The sequence below is a fragment of the Hevea brasiliensis genome, chromosome 14 (genome assembly GCF_030052815.1).
Source record: "Hevea brasiliensis isolate MT/VB/25A 57/8 chromosome 14, ASM3005281v1, whole genome shotgun sequence".
In the NCBI taxonomy this organism is placed as follows: domain Eukaryota; kingdom Viridiplantae; phylum Streptophyta; class Magnoliopsida; order Malpighiales; family Euphorbiaceae; genus Hevea; species Hevea brasiliensis.
Window position 1 is genome coordinate 9,326,394 of NC_079506.1, and position 8,057 is coordinate 9,334,450.

The 8,057-nt window shown below is 37.3% G+C and overlaps 1 pseudogene; it reads left to right on the plus strand.

The window, feature by feature from the left end:
• The first annotated feature begins 1,719 nt into the window (after positions 1-1,719).
• On the plus strand, positions 1,720-3,818 carry LOC110671785 (WAT1-related protein At5g40240-like; annotated as a pseudogene).
• The last annotated feature ends 4,239 nt before the right edge of the window (positions 3,819-8,057 follow it).

An 8,057-nucleotide genomic window follows, 5' to 3' on the forward strand; every position in this document is an offset into this window, starting at 1 on the left:
GATGGATTCCTCTCTGTTTATTTTGCATGAATCATCCGTAACACTATACCTGATAATCTATGTGGATGACATTATCATAACGGGTTCCTCCCAAGCTGATATTATAAAGGTGTATGAGGCCTTATCAACGAAGTTTTCTTTGAAAGATCTTACCCCTCTCAGTTATTTTTTTGGTGTTGAAGTGAGCAAGACTAGCAATGGGCTACACTTATCTCAAAAGAAATACATTACTGATCTTTTACAGGAGTACAAAATGATTGATGCAAAAGGGGTTAAGACACCCTTACCTTTGACAGCTACATTGCAACTCAATGATGGCACTTCCTCCACTAATGCCACTCAATACAGGAAACTTATTGGTGCATTTCAATATTTGGCTTTCACAAGGCCAGATCTTGCTTTTGCAATAAATCCATGATCTCAGTTCATGCATAAGCCTACCATACAACACTGGCAGTATGCTAAACGGATTTTGCAATATTTGAAAAGCTCATATGGTCACGGTATAACTTTAAAGCCAGGAAGCTTATTGACTCTTCATGGGTATTCTGATTCCCACTGGGCAGGTAATCCAGATGATCGATCCTTTACGTCTGCATACTTGATTCTTCTAGGAGGTTCTCCTATCAGTTGGTCCTCAAAGAAGCAACAAACAATTGCCTGCTCTTCCACTGAGGCCGAATACAAGGCCATCGCAAATACTACAACAGAGATAAATTGGATATCTCATCTCCTGAAAGAGCTTCACATATCAATACATGTCCCACCAACAATTTATTGTGAAAACTTGGGAGCTACATATCTTACAAAAAATCCTGTTTTCCATAGTAGAATGAAGCATGTGGCTATTGACTATCATTTTGTACGGGATCGGGTTCAGGCGAATAACATCAAAGTCACACATGTGCCATCTGCTAACCAGCTTGCGGACTCTCTAACAAAAATTATTTCAAGTTCTCAATTTTTGGATCATAGAAACAAGATGGGTGTCGTGGAACGACCACCCATCTTGCGGGGGCATAAAAAGGAAATACCAATTTCAATATTCTCTCAGCCACAAAATCAGCACACAACTAGAATACAATCATCTCAAATCAATATTAAATACATGACAGTTGCATCTCCTATAAAATAGGATCTCACTTTGATAGCAAAGATAAAATTCTGATCTTTCTCATATACAGAATTTGTATATAAAACCATGTCAAACATGATGAATGATAGTGTGACACAACCATTACCGTGGATGTAAGCAAATCTTGCTGAACCACGTAAAATCTGTCTTCCATTGTTTGTTCTTGCTTTATTACATGCCCACCACGAGAAAACAACTCACAAACTCTTTCCATGCCTTCAATATCTGCAGCTTTCCTAATCCCCAATTGGTCTCAATAATTAGCCAATAACTTTGACATTATTAATCTCATCAGATTGGAAGTTTCATATTTGATCATATTAGTGTTATTTTTTTTAAATTAATTTGTTGTTTCTGCTAAATGATAGGTGAAAATTAATGAAAGAAGCTGCTGATGTTAGCATAGCTTGGACTCATCCACCCACAAGAATTACTAAATCCTAATGACATGTTGGAACAACCAAAAATAAAATTTCTAATCGAGATTATTGATCCATTTAAATTGGCATTTTGGGGGGTATTGACGGACAGAAAAGAGAATGGCCTGGCGGATTTTTTACAAGGAAGTACTGCCATTTATAGCTATGATCTCTGTAGAACGCACTAATGTGGGTGTAAACACTCTATTCAAAGCAGCTACTTTGAAAGGGATGAGCTACTATGTTTTCATCTTTTACTCCTATGCATTTGCAACTCTTCTTCTCATCCCTGTACCCTTCATCTTTCGCAGGTCTTGATTCTTCTATATCCTGATCATTTAATTTTTCTTTCTTTCTTTCTTTCTTTTTTTTTTTTAATCCAATCTAAGTTCTGGTCTCACATATTCTCCAGCTATATCTCTGTCCCTGTCTCCTTGGCATATGCAGCACTTCTTTGCCTCAATCGCTCGATTTGCCTTTTCTCCTCTGTATTTGGATACTTGCCCTTATTGGGTATGTATAGAACTGTTTTCTCAACCTTTTTTTTTTTTTTTTTTTATATTATCGAGGATTAGAGTGATTGTGATTATAATTATTTTCTGAAGGCAGGTTTATAGCTCAGATTGTTAGAAATAAAGGTATAGAATACAATTCTCCAACTCTTGCTTCAGCCATAAGCAACCTACTACCACCTTTTACCTTTGCGTTGGCCGTCATTTTCAGGTTCTCTTCCTCCATTTTGCTAGAGATTTCTTCCTTTGTTTTCTCCTCTTACATCCTTTTTTTCTGGGTGTCTTATAAAGGATGGAAAAGCTAGATATGAGAAGCTCAAGCACCCAAGCTGAAATGATTGGAACCATAGTTTCAATAACAGGGGCATTAGTAGTGGTTCTCCACAAGGTCCCAGTAATTTTAGCCACCGCATCTCTAAAACAGATCATTCCAATTCAATGGCCTCTTCCTCTGGGTTCAGCAAAATCAGATTGGCTTATTGGAGGCCTCTTACTTGCTACAGAATATGTTATTTATTCAGTTTGGTACCTTGTTCAGGTATGGACTTCATTCAATCGGCTATTGGGTTAGTACGTCGAGTTCTTGCCCAAAAGATTAGATATTCAACTCTGACATAATCTACATGCAGACTCAGATTATGAGGATTTGCCCAGTAGAGCTGCTTGTGACCTTCGCCTACACCTTGTGTGTGAGCATAATATCGGCACCAGTATGTTTTATTGCAGAAGAGAACAGGGATGCTTGGCGACTGAGACCTGATATAGCATTACTTGCTATCATATACTAAGTAAGAATCTGATTGATCCATTATAACAAATTTTGAATTTAACAACATTAATTTTGAAGATATTTGATGTTAAAAGTAGTAATTAATTTTAAATATGTGATCCTTCTACCTCTGTTCAGGCAATTTTTGGGCCATGTTATAGCACAATTGTTCACGCATGGGGGGTACGCTTCTGGGGCCCTGTCCATGTAGCAATATTCAAGCCATTGTCAATTGCTATTTAAGCTATTATGGGTGTCATATTCCTTGGGGATTCTCTCCATCTTGGGATGTATGTGTTGATTATTTTTTATTATTATTATTATTTTTAATCTTGATTCATCTGCCATACTGTTTTGACCTTTTTTCTGCTGCAGTATCATTGGAGCTCTAGTACTATCAATGGGCTTTTATGCTGTGATATGGGGAAAAGCAAATGAAGAAGAAAAATCAAGTAAGGCCAACCATGGCTTTGGCAAATCAGGACCCTTGTCCACTGAAACTGCCCCTTTCTTTCAAACCTCCATTGATGACATGTAGCTTAAAGGAAAGGGTTATGTATTGTAAGAAGGGTCACATATTTTTTTAATGCATTATCTAGAGTATTAATGCTTAATGATTAAAACATAATTAAGTATAGTTATTCACTAAGCTTGACTATAGGATTGTTTCATTGACAAAAGAAGAAAAACAAAAGAAGAAAGACACCACAAGAACAAGAACAGAAAGTATTCTCCCCCGGAAACAAAACAAACTAAAAGAAAGCAAGTGTAGCCTAGCATGGTTGCTTTAGTGATTAAAGGCATATTATTCACTTGGCAAAGTCAGGATTCAGTTGCCTCTTCCTAATCACCCTCCTACTAAAAAAGATGAAAACAAGTCCAAAGCAACAGAAGCATGCACAAAACCTTTGGTTAATTTGGAGAAGAAAAACGGAGGAGGTAGCTGGCAAGAAAAACAGAACCGAGCAGGGGACTTGGGTTAAATTGGGCTCCAATCGATCTTCCTTACCAAACTTCTGCCTCTTTAAAGTAGTTGTTAGCAGGGGCCTTGGCTGGCCCCCCAACTTTTGAATTTCTTTTTTTTTTCCCATTCAAATGGCCAACCCTCATTTCTAGCCTTTCCTCAAATTTCAGCCCCAATTTTAGTCCGCTTAATGTCAAGTTTTTACTTATTTATTTATTTATTTTAATTCACACAATCAAAATCGAATTTCATTTAATTACTTGCAATAGTACTGCAATTTTGGGGGTTAAGATTTAATCTCTCTACTTCTTCAGAAATTTCTTTAGGAATTTGAGAGTCAAATTATTAGATATTGTGGATTTTTTTCTTTTAATTAATTAAGTTATGATATTTGATTTTTTTTTATTTGATTTCTATCATATATGCAATTATATTTAGTAAAAAATAATGAATTTATTGTTTTTATTGATTCGGACTTTAATTTATTCTTATATTCAATTGTGTATTATTGGTTATTTTGTTACTACAATGGCAAATATATCTTTGAGTATAATACAAATCTTGTAATGTGTTATGAGATTATAGATTAATGTTAATACCTCCTTGTAAAAGATGATCTGACCATAGCTCTATTCTTAGTCCAACCCGGAGAAAATGATTTTAGAAGCCAAACATTTTTATATTTTTATAAATATATTCTATCATTTTAATTTTAGTAATTTTTTTTTAATTTCAAATCTTATTTGAAATTTTGTGCAAAGATTAAAATTTATGTTTGAATACTTAAAGTGGTAGTTTAAAAAAAAAAATGGTAATTCATTAATGAGAATAATAAGATAAATATAGCATAATATTCTCATAAAAGAAAAAAAAATGTAAACATAAATAATTAAAATATTTTGTTTAGAGATGATCTGAATAATTAAACAAATCCACATTAACCTTGCACATTTTACCTGCCAAAAAAGGCTAGTAGGGCTATGTGATTGATTTTCGAGGATTTGAATTGAACCGAAGGATATTGAATTGAACTTATTTTGATATTTTAGTTTTTTATTAAAATTTAGATTAAAACTATATCAAAATTGAATCGAAAACTGAAATTATATATATATATATATATATATATATATATATATATATATATATATATTAATGAGTAAATTCATTCATTAATAAAATTCAGAAAAAAAAACTTAATATGAGTTCAAAAAAAAAAATATATATATTGTAACACCCCAAAATTTTAAATTTTATTTTTTTTATGAGCATTATTGGTATTTTAGTTTTATTTAAATTTTAGGAATTTTTTTGAGATTTTTCGGACTTTAAAAATCGGGTTCGATTTTTCAAAAATATAAACTTTGATAATTTTTAAAAATTAATTTAAAGACCACGTGGCAAAACTAAAAATATATTTGGAATTTACAAATTTTTCTGAGTTTTCTGGAATTTTTTTAGAATTTTTAGACCTCGTTTTCGGTCCCGAGGCAGAGTAAAAATTCAAAATTTTATATTTCGAATCGAATCGGCCGAATCGGACCGGTCGAATCGGACCGGCTCTCTCCCCTTTTTCTTCCTCCCGCGCGCATCCCCTCCTCCTTCTCTCTTCCTCCCGTTTTCTCTCTCCGCTCCACCACGGCCACCACCGCCTCGCTCCCCACCTCGCACACGCGCCGACCCCCAACCTTCCCAAATCACGCCGCCCCAAACAACGCCGAATGAACGCCTCTCCTCGCGGGCGACTTTTCGTCTTCCGAGCCGAAATCCGACCGATCCGGCCACTAATCGGATCGGGTCTTGTGTCTAAAATCATCTACTCGTCGAGAGCTTTCCATAGACACCAAGAACACCGAAATCCATCGAGCGGTTTGTCCAATTTTTGCCCGGGAAGTTTTAGCCCATTTTGACTTTTGGGCTAGATTTCTCACAAACTGTAAACCCTACGAGAAAACCGAGAATACCCGAGCGCTCCACTCGTCGAGAGCTTCGCGGCGACATAAATTTCGAATTTTTTCGACACCATTTTTCGGTGGGTCCCACGGAACTTCGCAATGTTTTTCCGAGCATTTAATGAGCTTAGAAAATTCTGAAAAATTTATGTGCTAACCCCCGTGTTATGGGCTTCGTGTAGGTATCCTCAATTCATGGAAATTCGTGATTGTCCAGTGCGTGAATTTCCGCGCATGCACTGCACGAAAAGTCTCTGAATTGGATCGAGGTTTTGGCTACCCCCCATTGTCAGATGTCCCGAGCGCGTTCCCGAAGTCGGAATCGGCAAAGGTAAACCCAAACCTTGCTTTTTCATAATTTTCTAGTGCTTAAATAGGATTAAAAATCCATAAAATATTCGTGGTAGCTCAGAAAATTATGATTTTTTTTGCAATAGCCTAGTAATATTGCTAAGGACCGCGGGGCAAAGTTTTAGAATTTTTAGAGTTTGCTTGGGTAGTTTTTGCAAAAATGATCAATTATAGGGACTAAATTGAAATTTTACATATTGTGATGGATGACTGATTTGATGGGCCCAAGAGGGGCTGTGGATATATGGATTGTAAATATAAAAGTGTGTTTTGAGCCATTTTGCAGGTTGGGTAGGTCCTAGGTATAGGGGAGACTCTGCCGGATTTTCGGCACGACTTAGGACGTATTTGGTCTTTTCTTGATTTGTATTGAGTCAATGGTATTAAATAAATGTAATGTAATTGTCGTGAGCCGATGACCTTCTTCCTCCGCCCAGCCGCCACAGTGACCGTTGTCAAGTCTGTGAGTAAAATATTAATTTTAATTGTAATTTCGATATTATTATATGTTCAAGCATGCCCATGCATCACTTATATGCATATATTTATGTAGTTAAACTCTAGGCATGATTTATGTTGCATTCATAACTGTTAATGTGCCATGGATGTTGTTGTGGTAATTTAGAGCAGTGTGCGTGCGTTGGCGTGCGTGTGATGTGGTGTGGACTATGGACAGGACGGGTAGTCACGGCTTGAGTTCTTCGCTGGGACCCGATCCTTCGGGGGGTAGTCACGGCTTGAGTTCTTCGCTAGGACCCCCGATTTGGTTTATTAAGCGAAAGTCCGGCTTTAGTTCTTCGCTGGCACCAGGTTGGATTTAAGAGAGCTGTATAGGGCATCAGCTCTCATATATTATGATTGATATTACAGGGTGTGTGAGTGGTCCAAATTACCTTTTTGATGTTATGATGTGAAAATGTTGTTGATGTTGCATTTCACTCCACAGGTTGCATTAGTTCTAGATAGTTATAGAGATTATGGTTAAAATTGATATTTTACTCTCTGAGTCGAACGCTCACTCCTGTTCAATATTTTTCCAGGCCACAGGAGGATATTTTTGAGATTAACCTGCTTTCTTCCTCGCAGGTCGATTATTAATGTTTGTATAATCTTGTTAAATCTTAGAATTTCTGCATGTGTAAGAAATGTTTATTTGATTTGGGTCTGTAAACTAAATTATTATTGTGGACCTGTAAAATTATTATATGCATGTTTAATGGACTGGATGAGGGAGCTGAGCTCCCATTTATCTTTATGATGATATGAGTATGTGGAGGGTGAGCTGAGCTCCCCAATGGATTGTTTATTGTGTTTACAGGTCGGGTGAGTCAAAAACTCCCCGTTGAAAGGTCCACTTTATGGCCGGACTCTGTCCGGTTGTTTTCTTGAAATTGGGCCCAAATGGGCCTTGGAATTGGGTTAATGAATAGTTAGGCTTACTACGGGCCTCGGGGGCTTTAGGCTGGCCCAGGTCCTAGGGCCGGTCCAGCCCATTGGTTGGGTCGTGACAGATGTGGTATCAGAGCTTAGGCTCCAGATTCATAGGGAACAATTGTCTAAAGTGTTAGGAAGAGTCTATTAGGAGTCGCATGCGGAAAATAGGGTCCACACTCGTCTTGCATTGTCATCTTTGCTTCTCGTTTCTGCTTCATATATTGTGTGTAAACATGAGTCTATAGAGCTATGTAATGTGCAGTTTTGAATTTTTTGGACTAATGCTGCTGAATTTCAGGAAAATGCGTAGAAGCAGGAGAGCTGCCACTGCACCAGAACCAGATGTGCCTGACGAGAAGTCGGCACAGGATGAGGCGCCTACCCCGAGGAGGCGGGGTAGGAGGCCTAGAGCTGCTCAAGTAGAAGAGCAGCTGCCACCAGTACAGGATCAGTCTTTTATGGCACAAGGTCCCATGGACCCAATTGCAGCTACTCTAGCTGGGTTGCAGAGAACCATCGAT